Source organism: Anopheles bellator, chromosome 2, assembly GCF_943735745.2.
Source record: "Anopheles bellator chromosome 2, idAnoBellAS_SP24_06.2, whole genome shotgun sequence".
NCBI lineage: Eukaryota > Metazoa > Arthropoda > Insecta > Diptera > Culicidae > Anopheles > Anopheles bellator.
The window spans coordinates 79,529,114-79,550,718 of record NC_071286.1 but is presented as its reverse complement, the minus strand read 5'-3'; the positions used below and the strand labels follow the sequence as shown (position 1 = coordinate 79,550,718).

The window sequence follows — 21,605 nt, the reverse complement described above, 5'->3', positions numbered from 1 at the left end:
TGTCTATTTCTTTATCAATTTATCACATTTGTCACCCGATAGCAGCATCAGCTGGTGACAAATGTCGCGATGAAAATCGTGCTTAAAACGCTCGCAATCATCAATCTTCATCTTCACATTCGCGCTCCGACCAACTCCGGCACAACCAGTAGTCGAGATCGATCGTTAAAATCCAACTTCCGGCGCCACCGGTTTCGCCCGGAAAACCGGAAATTTATTTCACCACCCCATTAAACGGAGGCGCACACGCTGGTAGCGCGCGAGGCGAGTTAGTTGGCACGGATCTAAAACATGTCCGGAGGACCTTTTAACGGATCGGGGCACGAAAAGTGAAACATTTAGCGACTAATCAACTCGACCGTTTGACACCGTTGCAGAATGCGTGGAAACTGCTTAAGCTGGACGGAAACAGATCTCCCGGCCGGTCAAGCGGTTTGCACATTTTAGCAATGAAGTACAATTATTATACAATTGAAGAGGGACCAAAGAAACGACCCTGGGGCCACCCTTTTCTCGGTGCATTAAATTAATTACCACCATTAGAAGGCGCTGTCGATAAGCCACCAACCGTACCGGGCCCCGTAACAGGTGGCCCCGGATGCAACGCACCGTTTTACATTTTAAAATGTATTCTCCGGCTCATGCTGTGTGCACCGCACGCCGTTGCATGATTTACGACATCGCTCAACCGGTTCCGATCGATGGTCCGCGCGATGGACGATGGTGGTTTGAGTGATGGTTTCCGCCACCAAAACGGCCCGGTCCGACCCGGCCACGGATTGCAATTCTTTAATAAAGTCATAAGGGAGCCAGAAAGGGACCCAAGACGGCGGTGAGCAGTCTAACGGCGGTTTATGGACCTCATTAGGTCAAACAGAATTAAAGGAAGGAATTATTCAGCACGCACAGCGGCATCGTGTTATGCTTCTTGCATTCCACTTTGAAGGGATCACCGACTGGCCCGGATCCGATTGCAATCCAGTCGACTCATGTTTAACTGCATTTTATGCCGATTCACTTACATATATCCGTGCTCAATTGACGACCCCTAGAATATTGATAGCCTAGCGCTGCTGAGGACTACTCCGGTTACGTACTGCCAGTGGCATCATGTTTAAACGGTATGAGTCGGGGTAATGAATCGTACACGAAACGCTACCGTTTACTAATGATGTTCACACGCCTCGACGCTGATTGTCGATCGCCTGATTTATGTTCAAACACGGGCGATAATCTATTGGCGAACGATGTAATGGCGAACATCGAACAGCGATTTCGGCCCATCTCTAGCAAGCGGTGCAGTGGAAGGCACTACGTCAACTACCGAGTGATCCTAGTAGACATGGATTTTTTCGTGCACTTTTTCGAGCACTTTGGAAGATGGTTGTTTTGCTGAAGAAATTGAGGAATCGTCACAAATCAAATAATGGGAGTTACGGTCGAAAGGCAAACAGACCACCCTCGGAGCAGTTCGAGATCCGAGTCACGTTACGGAATCGGACGGAGCCCGTAGGTTGTAACGACAGCGCTTTACACCAATTAGCATCTCAACAACGCGCGCGTGCCACTTGCCGGAGGCTGCGATCGTGAGTATAATTTCTCCATTATCCAAGACCAAGACGTCACACTTTCGTGTTCCGGTGGCGGAATTTCGGAAACTCCCATCCACCCGCCATGGCCAGTTGATGGATTGTTCCGCCAGAACGTGAGTCGCCTTCGCCATCGTCGCCGCCGTGGTGAAGGCCGACTCCAGACTGACTCACGGAGCTCGATCGAAACGGGAAAAGTGCACTATCGGTAATTCAATCGCGTGGCCGATATTTATGGCCGCACGTGTACGCGACGACCGAGTGGGACAAAAATGGAAGTCACGATCCCCGCGATCCCCATGTGACAGGCAATGTGCGGAGCTAAGTGCAGTACACGGTCGGTTTCTGTGGGCTCCGAGAACCACCACGCCCCGGAAACCCTACGCACCGGATTCGCACTATCTAACGCCAGTGCTCGAGGTATGAATTTCCATTAGCAACAACTGTCTCGGAAACCCGAAACACCCACCCCGAAAACTAGGCCACGGATATGGCGGAGGGCGGCCGGCCTCTGTTATCACAACCCGACACCCTCATCGTCGTCAACAGCGAAAGACACTCACGAAATGTGCGCCACCAAAACGGCTTCAAGGGAGCAACCGCCTGCCAAGGCCCCGGGGATCGCGCGAGGCCTTGGGAGGCCTGTTGTCCTACGCCGTCGGCAGAACGCGCGCGCCAAGAACCCCATCACATATCGATGCGCAACGTTTTAATAGCCGGCAATTCCGCTAATTTGGTTCAATGAAGTGTGTTCCCCCCACCATGACGTGGCGTCGCCCCGCCCGGCCCGGCCCGGCCCCGTACGCGCAATGATTGCACATAAATTATGGCATTGTGCAGTTTATGAAGTCGCATCAACAAACGATTGATACCGGCGCAACTCGGGCACGGTCGGGTCTGGGCTGGGCAGGATGTTGACTTTCGATTATGGGCATTATTAGCGTGCGCGCCATGTTCTAGTTCTGCGCGGAACTGTAAACCGGCTGCGAGGCTAAACGATGAGGTGTCGGCCCTCTGGTCGCTACAACAAATGGAACAATGATTAGGAAAATCAAACTCTCACAAGGGACGGGAGTTTAGAGATTTGTCGGAAAGTTTGTGACTATGCCAGGGGTTTCCCCTTTCTTGAGTAGACTTCCAATAGACTGGGGAATATCCTGGACGCTGAATCGGTACTGCTTTTTGCAGTTCATTCAAACGTAGTTCTTCGTATCTTCCCTCGCCACTGTTCCCGGTAACCTAAATTCGCAAACATTTGCCCTCCAAGAGACGTCAGCGTCAATCCCCAAAACAAATGGCCAAATCCGCGATGCAGTGTGTGTTCTCTAGCATAAATCATTCGCCCGTTATCAGCGACGGGCTGTCGGCTTGAACCACGCGAGGGCCTCATCCGGAATACCAAGGCCTCCGACAAGGTTGTTGATGGCGATCGTACCGAAGTTGGGGATCGCGCACGAAACCGGTACACTTATCCGCAACACACTCGTGTGCGCTAGTTTAGGCGTGGTTGTTGTTGATTCTGGCCGATTGATAATCTAATGCCCGCGGAAGGGCAATCCAGCACGTGATCGAGGAGCTCCCCCTGCGAGGCGACGCCTCGCAGACACAATACTTCAGATCGCACCGAACCTGCGATCGATAGCAAGATGCGCACGAGAGAGCACCAGTTTACGGCGCAAAAGCTAAGAGCTGTTTGGACGACCACTTGTCACCTCCGTCTAGACACGGGACCTGCGATCCGGTATGTGCTCTATCGGAAGCGTGGACCGAGCGTTTGCCTCACTTGAGAAAGTGGTGCGCTTAATCCGGATCCACTTCAAACACACGGCCACGGGGGAAAACCCCACCACCGACCACGGCAGCCGTTTCCGGAAACCTTTGGTAGTTTTACTAAAGTCCACGCATCCCGAGCGTTGATTTTGAAATGAAACAGACACAGGCACTTGGAATGGGTTGGAAGTTGCGGAATTGTTGCCGTCATTGGAATACTTATCACGCGGCTGGGCCACAAACCAATCAACCCGATCAGACCGAATTAACGCAGAAGGACACTATTGTTGCTACCATCAATATGGGGGTCATCTCAACAAAATGTACTCAAATTGATTTCGTAACACACGATTGGCCATCCGATGGCACCGGTTCGAACTGGTTACTTCGATCCTTCGATCGACAGGCGGCCAGGCGAAATTGGTAAGGATCTCGCCACCACAGTCCCTAAACCGCGACCGGCCCCAGCAAAGGCTTGAAACACTGATACGTACCACTTCCGAAAAAGATCACCAGTCAGCACTGGAAGAGCGTTCGGAACGCACTGAAATCCGCGGCGAAACCGCGGACTTGTTTTTAACAATGCCCGCGCCACGCGCGACCACTTCGTCGACCGTCGGGGAATCGACGAAGCCACCGTCGTCGTTGTAAGCCTTTCCCTCGCGCTGGGATTGTCGATCGACGAATCTTCTTCAAGAGGTGCCTCTTCTTCTTGCTGCTCCTTCACACACTACAAACAAACCCCACTTGATGCGAGCGATTCGACTTGATTAAGAACTTCTCTATAATGGGCCACAGGGCACAGGGCCACAGCACACAAGTGCACCGGAACACTGACCACTGACCAACGCACACCTTCCGCACCAATTCTGATAGCACCAATCACTGGCGTGTAGCACCAAGCAATAAATCACCAACACGCACGCAGAGGTAGTTGTTGCTTCGTATTTAAGGCCACTAGAAAAGGCACAATGGCACGCACGGAACAGCACAATTTTTGGAGCACCCGATCAGTGGTTAGCGAGGACACAGCACCGACCGCGAACAGCCAAGACACACACTGCACACTGTTATCAGAACGGGTGCCGCGATCGACGAAGCGGATCACCAAACTAACACTAGCCCAAAACCGTCGGTGACTGGAAGAAAAAAAGCGAGATTATTTGGTGGACCACCACGGACACCACGGAGCAACGGACGCGGTTCGATTTGTTTACGCCATCACCGCGCGCCTGTGTTATCGCCGGTCAGCTCGCGAGATTGCGTCGATGTTGTGTTTGTGTCGTTTCCGCGGGTCGCACACGCAAACACTCAACGTTGGCCGGCGACAGGCGACTCAGCAGCTGATTTTTATTCGCTTTGAGACGCGCACAACGCACAGCTAACTGCGATCAAAAATGCTTAAAATTGAACAGGGTAAGCAACGCGTCACTGGCAACCAAACAAGACGGTTTACGGTAATTTTTGTCCATTTCCCGCGCAGTGATGCAGTTTCTTCGAAGCCGTGCCAATGAACCGGCACTGAACGGTTATCGGTTGTAACAGACGACACTTCGTCCGCTGCCCGACTCAGCAACTTCTCCAATTGCATTCCGCTAACCGTGCAACACGAACCGGTCTCGGCAGTGACAACGACAGAAAAATCGACCGAAAAAATTGTACAAAAAATAGCAAAAAAACCGTCGTGTGGCCACACAGGGGGGGATCCACACCCAGAATGGGAATTAAAATCATCTTCATTCCGTTTCCACGCCACCAACCGACGGGCCGTCAGTTGAAGGTTAAAGTGGTTGAATTGAGAATATGGCTCAGTCGGAACGATCTGAAACGAAGGAAAGAAGGAGAAAACATTAGGCTACTGAATTAGGTGGAACAGCTTGCAATTTATGCTCATCGATGCCTAAAAGGGGAAATCCTTACACTAAAAATAGACCCAAATTTGCTTTGCAAAATTGAAACAGGTTTAACCAAAGACCGCAGGCAGGTCAATGCATAATCTCTCTCTTGGGTTTGCCACTAAGAGCACGTGAATAAAATCACTCCTGACGGAAGAGAGCTCAGACGAGTGATGCAGAAGATTGTCACAAATCTCCCTCTGGGATCCGAGACTAATCTACATCCTCAAAGGAAACTGCACCATCGCGATCTCGCGACCTTCGGAACCTGTTTTCGGAGTCGGAGTCGTAAATATTGGTTCCTCAAGAAACAAACCGCAAAACATATCGAAAACCCCAAAAACTAACCGGAATCGCGAGCCGCAAACAAACGCGTCCACAATGTGGTCTTCCGAAAAATAGACAAAAGCGCCAATAAAAAACACCCATAGCAAGCGCCACGCAGTGTGATCACTGGGTCTCCAGCCTCGATGGGGTCCATCTGCATAAATTAGCATAGCAGCGCGGCGGTTAGTGGAGCAAGTTTAGCGTCGCTCGCTGGTGGGGGGAATTCCAAAGACGGCCAGCGACGGGTGGTTGCCGAATGCACAATTTAGCTTCTTTTGGACGGAACCTAAAAATAGCCAGCTTGCGATCATATGTCACCCGGCTACGGGGAAACGAATAAGACGTTGGGCGCCCATTTCAAGCATCGGAGAGTTAAAACGGGGTCGAAGCACAAAGCCGCAGTTTAGCCACCCATTGTAGAGGCCCCGGATATTGAGATTAATGAGCCGTACTGTTTGCGTGATAATTTTTTGACTTCTCTCCAGTGGCAACTTCATCTGGGTTGCGAGTGAATAATATGTGAATTAAAACCAAATGAATATGAATTTATGCATACATAATTAATGGCGAGTGGCGCAGGTTTTTTGAAAGTCACAACCTTTGCCCTCCCGCCGGGATCTTTTCACTCAGGCCACATTCTAAAAAGTGGCCACCATCGTCATGAGCCCACGGAACGTCGGAAAGTGAAGATGATGTCACAGGCCGCGGCGAGGCCACACTCTGCCGTGCTCCTCCGGGCGACCTTCGCCGATAAGTCGCGAGTGATTTTACGTGGCCAAACATGGGTTCGCTTGTGTTGTGGTGTCCCTCGTAAGGCATACATTTCACATTTCTTATCTTCGATCGGCACATTTACGATCGCAACCAGCGTGAGGATAAACGTTTCTGTTTTCCTGCAGCTGCTGCATTTGGGGGGTAAAAGTTTGCTAAATTTATGGAACTGCCAAGGCGAATTGAAACGAGATTTGGCTTCCAGGTGCCAAATGTGGCACGGACCCCGAACGGGTTATGGAAATTAATTGATTTTAAACAATGCCGAAAATATCTGTTCGAATCTAATCGTGGTCGTTCCACGGACGATCATAACCTTCATAGGTTCATTATCATATCAGTCCTCCGGTGAAGAAACTACACGCTGTGGCCACTCAGCATCTCGATCGGTCGAACGCGCGCTGTCACGCTGCTTCCTGTTGCAGGTCACCGCCGTCGTCTAGCCCGATAAGAGTCACCTACGCGACCGATAAGCGATAAGGATATAAATAGCAACGGATACTCCAGCTGCACTCTCGTCGCCGTCTGAAGTGCGCCTGCAATGCAATCAGCGCAAAGATCAACTCGGTTGGAACTCCTTCACCGGGTACGCCACGGCGGTTGCAACGTTGAAGGAATTTCAAAGTGGCGCGTACAACACGAAACTATACGGAAAGCTTCCGGGTACCGTTCAAAACCATCGAAACGCCGGTGACATCAATGCAAATGATAAGACTGATAGCGACAAAATCAGCGGCTGTTTCGAAGATCGGAGCGTTTGTCTACCAAAGATCTGCCAATCAGATGAAGTGTCACCGATAATGGCACACGGTGCGCCTCGTGCCGTGGGCCACTTAAGATAAGACCGATTTGATTTGATGATGACTAAATAATTTCTTTTATTTTGCATTCCATTGAACGGCACGTCACTGTGTGGTGAAAGAGAAAATGGGCAATTCAACCAGCGACTAGGCTCGACATGCCACATAAGTCTCTTGTGTCAAAATCGCCAACGTGTTCCTGGAAACGGTCCACCCTTCTGCAAATTGGCCATTACTCGGTTGCTGGAAAGTTGGACAACAAAGCCTTGGCGTATTCGACCGACACGGTTTCAACATACACCAGGCTGTTCAATAAGTTTTGCGGTTCAATATCAGAGGCCTAACTTCTTTTTGTTATGTTGGTACACTCTTCATATGACCGTATGTGAAGTTTCATTTCAATCTGTCCATTCATTCGTTGCCATTCGATTTTACAAACCATTTAGTATCGATATGTAACAGTATTTTTATACAATGAAAAAAGTCAAGCATTGTGCACGCGAATCTTGGCTAAAGAGGATTTTGTGCGTCGACTCACTGGGCCAATCCCCATGATCCTTCATCAAAACGAGATGCTGAAGAGTGGCGTGTACCTGGTTCTTCGACTCCGAAACGAATTCGTGCCCAGAAATCGGCCATTTCGAGTTGTTGCAGCATCCACCATAGATTTGTATTTTTCTTATCGAATCTCAAAACTTATTGAACAACCCAGCGTATGTGCGTTGTCCCTTTGGCAGTCAGTACTGGCCATAACTGGCCAACAGTTGTTGTTTTGCGAAACGTCCGTGCCTTCTGCGAGGACAGCATTAGCACCGTCGTATAAACGCCATTTTGTCAAGTGCCCGACGACAAGACGACAACGATGGTATTTTGCAACATCGGAGATTCGAAAAGATCCGGCTCGAGGCTCGGCTTTGCTGTGCCGTTTTGGGGCCACCGAAGCCACCGAAGGCCGATAAAAACGATGGCGGCATAACTATGTCGCTAGGTCAAGCCGGTGAATTATGAGTGACTCAGGGTGTCTCAGGGTGTTTTGTAAGGCGTTTTGTAACGTAAAGTTTTACTACACCAGAACACAAACTAATGAACCACTTCAACCCGCGGGCTGCACCGGATAAATCGACGCCACTTATCGCCACGCCAGACACGCTGCTACCGCGCACCGGTTCCGTTGGGTGTTTATACGAAAAGCGCACTTAATGGATGTACTTGAACCGACCCACTGCCAGCCAGGCACGAAAATAGACACGCCCCCGCACACTGCACCCGCACCCGCGAACCGCGTGGTGTTTGAACAATAATTTTATGAGCGACCAGCGCATAAACAACAGACGATCTCGCTCGCACTACAGCACCACATTATCCGGGAAGTGCCTTCAACACCTTCAACACATTAATTGCACTTTTCGTTAAGCACACCCGCACACACGCAGGCGCGTGGCCAATGCGTTCGCGAGGACGCGTAAACAAATGCGCGAAACTGCAGCCGCCGCTAGCAGGTAAATGATCGGTCGCTCGGTAGGACATTTCAGACCGTGTGCTGCACAATTTACATCAATTGGGGCTGTGTCCGCGGGCGACAACGGCGTGCGTGGACACGCGCGGCGCAAAGCCAATCGCGAGATAATCACAAACACGCTGAGATGGATCTTCCGCTCTCGGTGTCTTGGTGCGTTGGGTTTAAAAATAAACTAACGAACAACAATCTTAACCCACGTCGTCACCGGAAAGACACGCAACACGATCATCATCTTCTTCGTCACTGTCACAAAGTCTTTGCGCGTGTGCGCGACTATCACTCGTGGCTTATCCTTCAGCGTGATTCGAATGGGTTGGAAGAGTCGGTGGCCCACACGACCCACACATACAAACGGCGGAGATAATCTGCGATCACCGATTTTGGTCGGTGGTGATCGCGTTGACACTCGCGCACTCGTTTGGTCCTCTCGCAAACATTCCCGATATGATCGGGAAGAATGCTGGGGCCGCCAGACTCCGGAGCGAAAGATTCACCTTTCGCTTCGAACCACATCCTCCTCGTCTCCTGAGGTTGGACTTACCTCGTCGGGTCGGCCGGATGCGCAAACCGACCGTGGTCGCGCGGCGTGATAGCCAAGTCCGGTTTTTGCCGCTTTCTGCACCACCGCTGCCGTTGTACCGTTACACGTGTCGCTGGCCGCAGCAGGTGGTGTGGCGGCGATCGCAAGAAAGTCCCGTGGTCCCGTCGTGTCAAAGAATCTTGATTTTGCCCAACTCTAGCCTATTCTTTACTACGGCCTTACTAGCTTCTCGTGAGCGCACCCACACGATCCGTAGAAACAACTACTTTGTATACTTTTTTCTGTTTTTTCGCTGCTGCAGCGCGACCAACACAATTCACGCACCGCAACACGCGCGACCGTCTGGGGCAGAAATGTGCAGTTCGCGATCGCGAAACCCGCGCAAGAAGTCAACACATGGCTGGCCAGCGCTGGATGCGAGAGCGAGCGGCCGCTACACCGAGAGAGAGAGCGAGCGAACGATCGACGATCGAGAGCGACACGCACACGACGATCTTCCGAACAAAACGCCAGCTGGTTGATCGTGTATCCACGCAAAGAAGCCGTCCCTTTCCTCGGTTATTTTCATTCGCGGGGCACAACACAATGATCGCCTTCTGGCTGATGATAAACAAAGGCCGCGTCGCGCGCCAGTGAGGTCACAGAACTACGCGCGCGTAATCCGTCCGGCTGATACGGGCTCGGGCTCTTATCACACGGCGTTTGGGTGGCGTCGTAGGCCAGGCCGCCACTCACACTTGCTGAGGCTGAGGCGCTACAGGAACGTCCGCGCGCGCGCCGCGATAGATCGTCCGCCGGTGCGGCTGGATTAAGCGAAACTGACGGAGAGACCGCGGTGGCGTCATGGGCTCTGGCCCCGCGCCGCTTCGGGGGGCGCCCCCCACCCTCCCCGCACTTGGATCGTGTGCGATGTCGGTGTGTTCGTGCCGCTTAACCGGTTCCTCTCTCCGGCCGGGATTGCGTGAGCGCGAGAGAGAGAAGCTGGGGATGGACATATCGGATTCAGGACACAATAAATTAATTCGTGAGTATTTAGAATGGCGATCATGAAGATGACAAGTTGACAAACTGATTGTAATGTTCCACTAGTTTCGTAGCATAAATTGATACGCAAATTTATTATGTTTCAGTCCGTCGTGAGCTACACCAGCACCGGTGGCCAACGAGCGCGTGGTTTTCCGTCACGCACACCAAAGCGCTTCGGTTCGCGGTTCGCGTATTCGTATGACTCTCTCGCCTCACGTACACTGCCATCGATTGCCTCCCTGGCCTTTACGCGCGCGGCTCCAACGCTTAGCGCTTGGCAGCATCCGAGAATGGAAATGTTCTCGTTCTCGGCGGCGGCGACGGAATGTTCTTGGATGCGAGAAAGGATCTGGGGGACCACCTGGCCCCCGCTTGCAACGGGGACAAGGCTACGGGCGTGTGCAGCCTGAGATGCGGTTCAATCAGTGGCTCGTTAAGTTGACCTCCGAAACATAGGAAACCTACCCAGGATGGGCGCCAGGATGGCCACCACTTCAAAGCCAATCGCTCGACTTCAGCACCGAGCGGCCCTTGCTGAGCCTTGAAACCCAAATCGCCGGTTCTAAAACACTGGTTAAAGATGGTGAAAATGCAGCAAGATCACACATCATTCAATAAGTCCCGGGACAGCGTAGAGATGGCACTAATAATGCCATTGATATACCAAGGATCAGAAGTACCAACCTTCAGATAAGATGTGACAAAATTTGATGTAATTCGAAACATAACATAGTTATTTCATTTATTTCAGAGTTTTTCATAGTTTGTCCCGGGACTTATTGAACGATGTGTTAGATTAAAATAATGTTATCCTTAATTTGCACTAAACTCGCGATGTTGAGTTTTTCAGAAAGTCTAGATTTCGGCCGGGTGTCGCAAATTTAGCCAGTCGTGCCGTTAAATGGCCCGGTGCTGGTGTTGGTGCGCGGCCGATGTGGGGTGGCCAGAGAGGGCGAAATGATAGTGTTTCAACCTCCGTGTGGATGTGTGCGTGCCCGACCGTGCCCGACGGAATCATATGGCCCCGCACAGGGTGGTTTTAGCTGATGGAAAACCGAGTATGAGTATGAGTCAGTATGAAAATCCAAGCGTCAGTTGGATTGGAGCTGATTTTTGATTGAATAAAGTAATTTTTTGTTTACGTTCGAAATCATTTCTTTAACTGATTTTTTGAATTTCTCTTCGCTGTGCTGCTTTGTGCGCCATCCATCGGTCGCTGGTAGAACTAAACTTGCTGCTTGAAAGCTTTTCCACCTGAGCTTTCGAGTAACGTGGTACGCCACGCCCACTATTCCAACCATTTGGGCGGGACGGAACGAGTGAGACAGCATTTCACCTCACCGTGGTGAGAACGCCGTGATGAGAAGCGAAGTGAGAAAATTAATTCGATGATAAATCGGTTCGATAAATCGATCGATCGATTCTAGTTCTGCCAAGTAGGATTGAATTGTGAATATTCTAAATAACTATAATTTTATTGTTCATTAAATGATTTTTCTCTGTTCGATGTTTCTTAATGGAAAATGTTTACGTTTCCGTTTGGCCGAAACCTTCAAATCCCACTTTCGGTTAAGTGATTGGATTTTCCGGAATGCGCGGTCGTGATCGACGGAAGGAGTTGAGGAAAAAGCTGCTTTCGGAACTCGACGAGAAAATCGCTACACACACAGTCAGTCGGTTCGTCAGCGGAAGCGGAAGTGGCGATGCTCCGCCGGTACCAGCGGCCGAGGAAGAAGCTTGAGTAGATAAATGACCTCTATTATTGGAATTTATCTAAATGGAAAATGTACGCTTCGGTTTCGTCCTACCACTCGCGGGTTCCGGTTCCGCCCCGGGGCTAATAAATTACGTTCGTTTTCTTGTTATTAGATTTCTTCCGGAAACCTGAACCCGAACCCGGGCGGCCGGGACTTTCGTTGGCCGTCCGGTCCGTGCCGAATTTCGTGTGTGTTTTTTTGCGACGATTGCCCCGAAAGGATGTTTGTTTCCCGGATTTCGGGCTCCCCGTTCAACTCCAGAGCGGGTTGACCGAACCGAGAACCGAGTGAGAAATGATACTTATTTCGATGCACTTTCGTTTGCGAAGACGAACTATCTAATGTCCTGTGGGAGGGATTGTTAGGTATTTTTCTGCGCCATGGGTAATGGCGGGTGATATTTTAAAAGGATTTATAAATTAAACCATCTCGCAGAGTTACTTAGAGAAAAGTAACACAAGAAAAATCAGACAAACTAGACGTAATTCTAGCAAACGGAGGAAACTCAGCGTACTGAAGCGAAACTTTCCTCGAGTGGCACCTGGAGCCTGTGGCCGACATTTACAACACTTGCCTCAAATCAAAAGCCAATTGCGTCATCCCGGTTCCCGGCAGCGCCTCGCCGCCGGTGATTTCTTTCATTACGGCCAACATTCCATTTGGCTGAAGTACTTATCGTTTGCTTGCATCTGATTGCAATCTCTCAAAGATCATTTATATGATTTCCGCACACCGGTCCCCCCCGTAAGGTCCTTGTCGTTTCACCGTTCGACCCAAACCGGCCTGAAGCGCCAGAGCGCCATCCCAGTGTAAACAGGGAAGCAGAGGCAGTTTTTATTCCTGTGCCGACTTGCTGTTGTGCTGACTTTCGTATTCAAACTGTGTCTTACCTGTGACTTGTTGTAAAACTGCACTGGCTGCAGCGGAAGGCCACTTATAAATAATACGCTCATCACGCATTCCGATTGATCCCACGAACCGAGATGACATTTTTATTTGCTATTTATGCTCCGTTACGAGCCGAGTGCAGCAGAGTTGAGACACTTTGTCCCCCGGCCCGTCGATTTAGTGTGCGGACTGACGGCGACAGATAAGTAGTTAGTTTGCAGAAATACATTTAAATGTGTCTCAAGTGCCCTGATGGACATCAAATGAACCGACATCAGCCGGCAGGCACGAGTTGGCCACGAAATCAGCGAGAAAAAGAAAAACGGCGCCACTGGGGTCGATGGGAACTCCCGAGGAAAACAATGTATTATTCACGCCATTCGCCTGAACCGCGCTTGTTGCGTTTGCAGTGGAGCAATTTTGTCAAAATGAGTTTTCTGGAACGTTCGCAAACAAATATACTTTTTCCTTTCCTCGGGTTTGCTTAGCATTTCGCTAGAAATGAAACAATTTTTACCTCATTTTCTAATGGCCCCAGGATCAAACGTTCGTTCGTCCCCGGCAAAAAAAGGCCGAAAGCCAACCGGACGAAGATCGAAACGGTAGCTTTTGGATGCAAAAAAGGATCACTCTCATCGAGCGGCGAGTGAGGAAAATTACTTAACGCAATCAATTTGATTGGGAAATTTGTGCCCGGCCCCCACCCGGCAACCCGAAAAACCCACTTAAAACGAATTGCCGAGGCACCAGCACCGGAGCGCCGCACGCCGCAAATGGAATAAATGGTCGGAGTGGTCGGAATCCAAACGAAACCCACAGATCGGGCCGCCCGAGTATTGTGGCTCCGGTTGTGCGTACATAAAGCGGCCGCCACACGCCACGTGAAGAAAACCAAGTTCCGGAAAAATGGTTCGCGGCGCTGTTCGGGAAGGAACGGAACACTCGATCCAATTCATTACAAGGTTTTCCCGTTCCGCCCGGAAGGAGAGAGGATCCGTCCCAGCTCTGCCAACGCTGTCTCTCTCGCACGCGGCCGAGTTGGGGAAAATCTTTGTGATTAGATTTTTCCGGAGAACACTTCACCAAGCCAGCCACCGTCCCAATGTCACTGTTCCGATGGCCGATGGAGCAAATGAGATGAAGACTCTTTTTTTCGTCCTCGTTTTGCATTTTTTTTTGTCTGTCCGACGACGGAAAGCTCTCGCCAGTGTGTCGATGTATTGGAGGGGAAAATCCCCGCGAAGCCTTCCATGGGAGGAGCTTGCCATCGATTTGCGACCATTTGCTTTTCCACACGCACACGCGGGAAAATGAGTTTTCCGATGGTCTACGGTTTTCTCTGATTTGCAGAGTTTGCGGTTTGCTTTGGAGGTTGGACGGGAAATTTATGAAATTAGTTTAATTGAATCGGCAGCAATCTGTGTCGCGTGCTTGTGGCCGAAAGTTTTTACATTAAAGTTTTTTAATTCATTGGAATCTTAATAGTTTTTATTCAAGCAATAAATAGTAATGGGAAATTCATCATTTGTCCAACAATAAATTTCAATTCCAAAAGTGGCGTCTCTTGGGTGCATTATTATTTTTTTAGATAGGTTAAATTCAGAGGTACCTTAATTAAATCCCTTTAGGTTTCCCAAAGTACTTCTATTGGAAGCTAGCTTTCCTGACCACCACGGATCAGCTGTAACCACCGGTGGGGGTCGTGTGGTCCTAATCGGGATTGTATTTAAAAATTTGCGCCAAACATTTGATTACACGTTGCCGTTCTTCTCGCCGTTGTCGTCGTGGTGGTCGTCCGGATGATGCTGGGGAAACAGTGCGATTTGCAGCACATAGCGAGTCCGCGCAGGCGTCAACATCCTCCGGCGTATCCTGCCGGAAAGAGAGAGACACAGAGCACAGCATTCACCAGCGCAACTGGGGAATAAAATCCCCTTTCCGGTTGGCCACTCGGTGTCCCTCCGTCCCTTCAACGCGCGAATGGCGAAGCGAAGGATATCATGCTCTGATTAAATTCCCGCCCAAAACTCCCGCCCGGTCCCTCTGTGAGAGACAGAGAAAGGAAAAAAATCCCGAAGCACGTGTCGCCCGTCCTCGGCGCGGGGTGGGTGCGGAATTTATATTTTTATCGTATTTCATTCAATTGAAGCGCCCCTCGTCCTTCCTGGCGGCCCTCGGGCCGGATTCGATTACGCATACATGCGCACCGGCGAGCGAGATGGCCACAGAGTGTGACGCAGAGCGCGATAGGGAGGGACGAGAACGAGAGCGAGAGACAAATTGGATAAAGTGTTCCGTGGTGTTGATTTCAAACCCGCACCAACCACCACCCACTCTGGGAGGTTGCGTGTGGCACGTTCCAGATCAACCCGGAGTCCGCGGCCAGTCTCTCGGTGCGTAGGACTCGCTGCGCTTGTGTGTTATCCGACCCCAGACTCCGTAGTCGATATCGTCCCGTCGTCGGGGTTGGCTGCCGTCGTGTGTTGTGGTTTGCTGCTCGCGACATAAATCGCACTTTCGCAGTTCAATGGTGACGCTTCCGACGTACGGTGGCCTCGAGTTTAAGGGACGCCCGAACACTGACCGAAGGTGCGAGTGTCCTGAATGCGTCATAGTTTTGCGTTGCTTGGACTGCATATTTCCAATCCACAGTGACAGTGCCGACGGCTCGGGTTTGGCAATCAAAGTAGCAGTGCACAGATATTCGTACATTAACGAGGCAAAGACAAGTGTTTTGTGAAGTGCGAGAAACGGAAGTTATTGTGCTGTATTTAAATAGCAATTCTTAAGTTAGAGACTAAAATCAGTACCGCAGTGTACCAAACTGCTCGATTACAGTGACGTTAAGCGGTAAAGTTAAAAGAACACAATCGAACCAACCTTCGACTCGGCCTTTGGGCCTCCATTGAAATCGCTGAACACTGCTAGACGGGGTTGCTGATTTCCTTTTTCTCCGTGGACCAGTCAGCGAAGGCGCACGGCCTCGCTTAAGTTCGGCAAGATTTTCACGGACGGGAATAAGGTATTTTAATAAAACAATTTTATTGCGATGCAGTTGAATTGGAATTTATGGGTCATCGCAACCTAACGAAAAAATGATTTTAGCTCTAATTGTGATCGTAAAACAAAATGTCAAATGGTGATCATGGTTACCGTCCAGTCGTATTTGTCACCGATGGCAACAGCCAAAGCCATGTTTGTTTCTCATTTGGGTAGAATAATTTCAAATCAATGCCAGTGTGATCAATGCAGTTTTAGATGGAATATAATTTGGAATTTGATATCATTAAACTTTTCAGCACATATTGAAAGGCTTTAACATTGCCTTATATTTTTCTAGCCATCTTCTATCCTTTTTCGCCATTTTTGAATTACAACGAAAAGAAACACAAAAATGGTTAGACCAATGCCATCGGAAAACCTTTATAGAGTTTAAATTAGTCTTTGAAATTTCTGCTATGGTGCGAAAAAGGTAAAGTCTCTTAACAAAGTTGCGTTTGTGTTTGAAAATTCGCTATCCACACTGGAAGTAAAATTTAATAGATTCAAAAAGCGAAATGGAAATGGATTTGAAATTCATTCCATCTGAAAATCACGTTTCGCGCGCTACGTGTGGCCATTAATTGCATTACGACATCAAATATCAACTGTGAAAAACAAAGTATCTAATTGAGTTATCGTAGACGAGAACTGTCGATAAAAGCGAATCGGTTTCCAAAACCAACCCCCAGCCATTTCGATGCCCTCATTAAATGCATCAAATCCGGTTTTGCTGTCGGGGCTACATTACAGCACCGAACACGGTATCCACCACCGCAAATAGCGTCCAGCCGGCAAATGCGCATCGATCCGGTCCGGTGGAGACGCCCGCAGGCCTCTGGAAAATTGCTCGGCAACAATCCGGCTCCAGCAATCCGATCGAAGTAAATTAAATCGAAGCATCAAAAATAAATTATTTGTAAAATCTCTGCCATCCGGGCGGGAGGCTGCGAATCTATTAAGGCTCGCGCTGGCGCTGGCTGGCTCTGTAACATCAATCTGGCTCCCGACGACCCGCAGGGCTCCGCTCTAACGGCCGCTGCAGAACTGGCTGCAAATTGCACCGAATTTCCGCAATGCGATTACGGTCACGGCGTTTGTGGGGAAGGATATTATTCCACACACAAAAATGGCGACCACCCCACAACTTTTGGGTCCTTTCCCGGTCCCGGGGGCGGGAGGCGCGACTAGCGGTGTTGGCCCGGCAGGCGGAAGCGGAAAGGCTTAACAAAAAGTACACATTTTGCAATTTACGCTCAACGGCCAGCAGCAGCCGCGCGATTTCACACTGCGACCCTCGCGGGCGTGCTTCGTCCTGTGCCGCTGAAAGCTCGTCGCCCGGTGGCCAAAGGATTTTCCACGCTTTATGGCCACCCCACTAGGCTGGCTCGGTGGCATCATCGGGGCAAGCCGAGCAACTTAAATTGCATCCCGAAATGAATAATTAATTTTTGTTAATTTAATTCGATTTAATCCCGCGAGCCCGTGCGATCTTGCTGGAATTTGAATTGTTTCAGATTTCAGATTGTTCGCGTTCGCGTTGGTTTCGGTTGGCAACCAGTATTTTTTGTGTGTTTTCGGCGAGTTTCACAGTTTCGCGGGACGTCGGTGTCAGCGGCTGCAATCCCGGTGAGGTTTGGTTGGTTTTCATCAATCTCAATCAGCCACCGCAATGCAGCCGGCAGCTGATTCGGCTCAACGGGCGTATAAAGATATAAAATTTTCAAAATGAATCAAATGACCAACAACGATGAATAACAAAAACGTCGACGTTATTGGAGGTGCCCACACGGCCTAGTAGGTGTTGTGGCCGAAAAACGGATTGCCGTTAACCGCACGGCTTCGGGCATTCCGTGGCAGATGGCTGATTGCTGACAGTTGGGCTGATTGGGACAAATGTTTTTATCCTTGTTCGGGTATCCGGGTGGCGAAAAATTTGCACTTCATTTCGTGCCGTTCAAAGTTGTGGATCAATCGTCATCGTTCGTTTGAGGAGTTTTACAGCAAAAGAGAATCTTTCCCTAAATTTCCCATTGATTTAGGAGTGACAAGTTGTTCACGCCCAACAACTAGCACGTTCGTTGGACTTAGGCACGGAATTTGAAACTTGCGTCAGTGTCGCTCTTTGGCACGGTTCTTGTTGCCCATATCCATGACCGTAGGCAAATTGTGACCACAACCGTCCTGCTGCATCAACCGGCCCCAACCGTTGTATGATTTAATTGGCCACAATTAATGTAATTTAAGACCGTACACTCGCTTCCCGTTTCATCACTAACGCGACGGGCGGCGTGCTAAAGTCCATCTGCGTCGCTCGGCCCACTGTGGCCTGCGTGACCAATTTCAGCGTTTTAGATTTTTCCGCATGACCACACAGAAGCGCCACACGTTACGCAAAGGTCCTCAGCATCTCAGCCGCTCTCCGCTCGTTGCCGCACCGAAAGTGACACAGTTTGGCGTATTAATGTATGACTTCCTTCCTTGAGGGCTTGGAATCTATTTTCGGAACGAAACGCCACCGCGGAACTCGGGCGGTCCAAGACGCAGCTTCAAAGAGTGGACCCCCACTTGGGGACATGTTTTGACGGAAGGTGTCAAATAGCGGCAATGGCGCTAGCCACGGGCCATTAACGCTTTTCCGCCGGCCGAAGAAGAAAGTTGCGGTAGGTCCGGGCGGCCTAAAGATAGCTTATCTTGCGAAAGCAATTGTCGCGATGCTAAAAATAGCCCGCGGTCAACGGACGAACAATTAGTGCCGATAGTTGTTGTTTAGGGGCCGGCCTAGTGGGCCGAGGTTCTTGGAATTTTTTCCCCGGCTTTCGAATGCTCGGCGTATTATGTTGAGTTTTTATTGGTGATATTTGATATTTTAAGATGTAGACTCGGCATTTGCGAAACCAACTAAACGGGGTACATCGAACATTTATGTTATTAAATACATTTCTCACAAGCTTTACAGCAGGTTTTCCTTTTTGCAATTCTCGTAACATAGTTGTATGTTATTCCTATTCCTATAACTCATGACCAAAATGTCTGCAAAAATGCCTTTTAACGTAGGTTTTACCAACTTGATACCTTGTGCGTAATTAAGTTGAAACGGCAAAAAAACAACGCGCTCAGGAAGACGAAGTATCCCAAAATGCTCCACCAACACATTCGCCAATTTCACTTGACCAGCGTCCGGGCGCGACTGATCCGAAACCAGCGTAATCGCTGTGGCCGTCCTCGACGTCGTCATCGTCGGCGCGCCGTGGCTCGGGCTTAAAACAAAATATCAGCCAACGGTTTATTAAATTAGACTTCATTGAATTAAATTAAATTAATAATTTAAATTTATCTGCATACGTATCAGCGCTATCACGCCCGTCACGCCGGTCATAATCGGGCCGATCGCCGCCGTCGTCGTCGGGGACCTGCCAGCATGGTGTGCCGTGGCCGTGTCAGCATATAGCTTGCGTGCTGCCTCTGGGCAGCATTATGCTCGCCGGCCAGAGATGGTGGGCAGTGTAGTGGTCAAATTATTGTGAATTTCATCCCCGGATCGAGCTGCGGCCTGCACTTTACCCGTGTCGTTTGCCCCCTTTGCTCTATTTATTGCGGGGTTCGCGTTCGTGTTTCACTTCTCTGGAAGAAGCGAGCGTTAAAGATACAGTCGAGACGCTTCTGATTTGTTTTGTTGTCAGTTTTGTTGGAATTCTAGTATCATTTTGTTTGTTAGTTCAAGCATTCAAATTAAATGTATCTCCTTTTACATTATTTTATACTTTTTTGTACACGTTGTTTACGCTTACAACTTTCAAAACACTTTAATCGCAAAATAATTTGCCCAAAAAAGTGCTAGTCAAACTTCTTTAATGAACCAATTCGTGAGTCTCAAATCTCGCCTGTTCAGCGTGGTCATCGGGATGACCTCCTAACACACATTTAGCGGAGATCAAACGTGTGTCGTGTCAATTTTATTTCGTACCCTCTCTCGAGGTCCTATCGCATTTTGCGCAAATCGGAGCTCGCATCGGATCACTCGTATCAATCATCCCGCATCGCCATCGTGCTGTCTGCTGCTGACGCTGCACTGACGTTCTGCACGACTGCCTGGCATGAAATATCTAGTAGCCAGCGCCACGGCTGCTGCGATCCGCTGAACGAACCAGAGCGATGCTAAAAAAATGACGCCTAGACCGTCAGTTTCCCCAATATTGGGTTTATGTTTAGAAGTTCTCCACAAAAACCTGGCCATTGCCGAAAGAGTCTCATAAAAAGGCTAGGGTCACGCACGTAGTCACACCGTGCACTGACGGCACGGCGTCCGGAACCGGTGATGGAATAAATTTTTAAAACAAACCCCGTGCCATCATCGTCACGCCGATTGACGATTTCTCGAACAGCGAACGTGTGGAACAGCCGTTCGACCGGCGATAGGAACTGGCGGACGTTTTTGCGCCACCGATCCTAAAACGTCCACCTCCAATGAGGGGCGATGGATGCTACCAAACGCTACCGTTTGATCCCTGACATCGACCGGACCGGAGGCGGTAGTCGTAAAAAATCAGCGACTAAGCAGCCCCGACCCCGAGGATCTCCGGGGCTGGAGGGTGCACCATCGGAGGGTGCAGCAGCATCCGCGACCACACGGAACGGTCTACCCGGTCAGTCCGTGGCCGGTGTCGGTGTCGAGGTGATGCAGCAAATTGTTTTAAATTTATGACGGATGTATTATGTGAATGTGATGAGCTATAATAGAATGAAATTTGACTACTAGATGATCTCTCGCTGCCTTTCGGACGCGGCCCAAGGTCGCAGTGCACGGTGCCCAGTGGAGGGCCCAGGCACTTTTTACATTTATTACACGAATTTTCGCTCGCTTTCGGCTGAATGGCTTGAAGATTGAATGTTTTCTTCAGGCTAAAGAATTAGATTAGATTATTGGGGTCGTTCACTGTGGTTAAAGGCCTTCAACATTTGATTTCGGTTGAAATTTGAATAAATTAAATCAATTCCAAACCACCGTCTCAATGTTATTGTTCGGCTCGAATCAATTTAAATTATGCTGGCAAAGCGATTTAACTTATTGCTCCCTTCTCATCTTTTTAGTCGTAAAAAAATCATTCGATACTGGGCCCGTGAGCGATCGTTAACAAATCATTTATTAGATTGCCGGGCTACCAGCAGATTCCCGATGAAGCAGTGTTCCAGAAGGGGTTCTAATGCCTATTGGCGACACTAATTTTTGGTGCGATCTTATCGGAAAGCGATAACGTCACGGCATAGGGGTAAACGGGGTCGATTTGGTTGATGATGGAAGCGTTACATTTTCATGCATCTAGCGTTATTTCAAAGATAAAGTTCCAACAATTCGAAATCGCAACGCTGGGCGTGCAATGATGTGAGGGAAAACCTAGCACTCTGAAACCCTTTTCCTGCTCCAGGGCAGAATTCGGACGCCACTACGGCCACCGCTGGCGGCAACTCAAAGTGTCGAAAAACGCCAAACGGGCACGGCGTCGCTAATTGACGCGATGATGAGGCGCGCGATACACATTTTCATAAATTAATATTAATTAATTCAATTTGTGTCGATTAATTTGGAGCCACCATCACCACCATCGGAGAGTGACGACACTCCGGCACGAAGTCGCAGCCGCCACCGGTTGAGTCTTTGGATTTGAGATCCGACTTGCCGTAG

The 21,605-nt window shown here is 49.6% G+C and overlaps 1 protein-coding gene across 1 annotated transcript in view; it reads right to left on the bottom strand.

Moving 5' to 3' along the window:
• Nucleotides 1–4,060, bottom strand: part of LOC131212899 (cGMP-dependent protein kinase, isozyme 2 forms cD4/T1/T3A/T3B) — a 77,035-nt gene extending 72,975 nt beyond the window's left edge. Inside the window, exon 1 of the mRNA XM_058206978.1 lies at nucleotides 3,854–4,060. The gene's annotated coding sequence lies outside the window, so the exon portion shown is untranslated. The remainder of the gene's footprint in view (nucleotides 1–3,853) is intronic.
• Nucleotides 4,061–21,605: the final 17,545 nt, after the last annotated feature.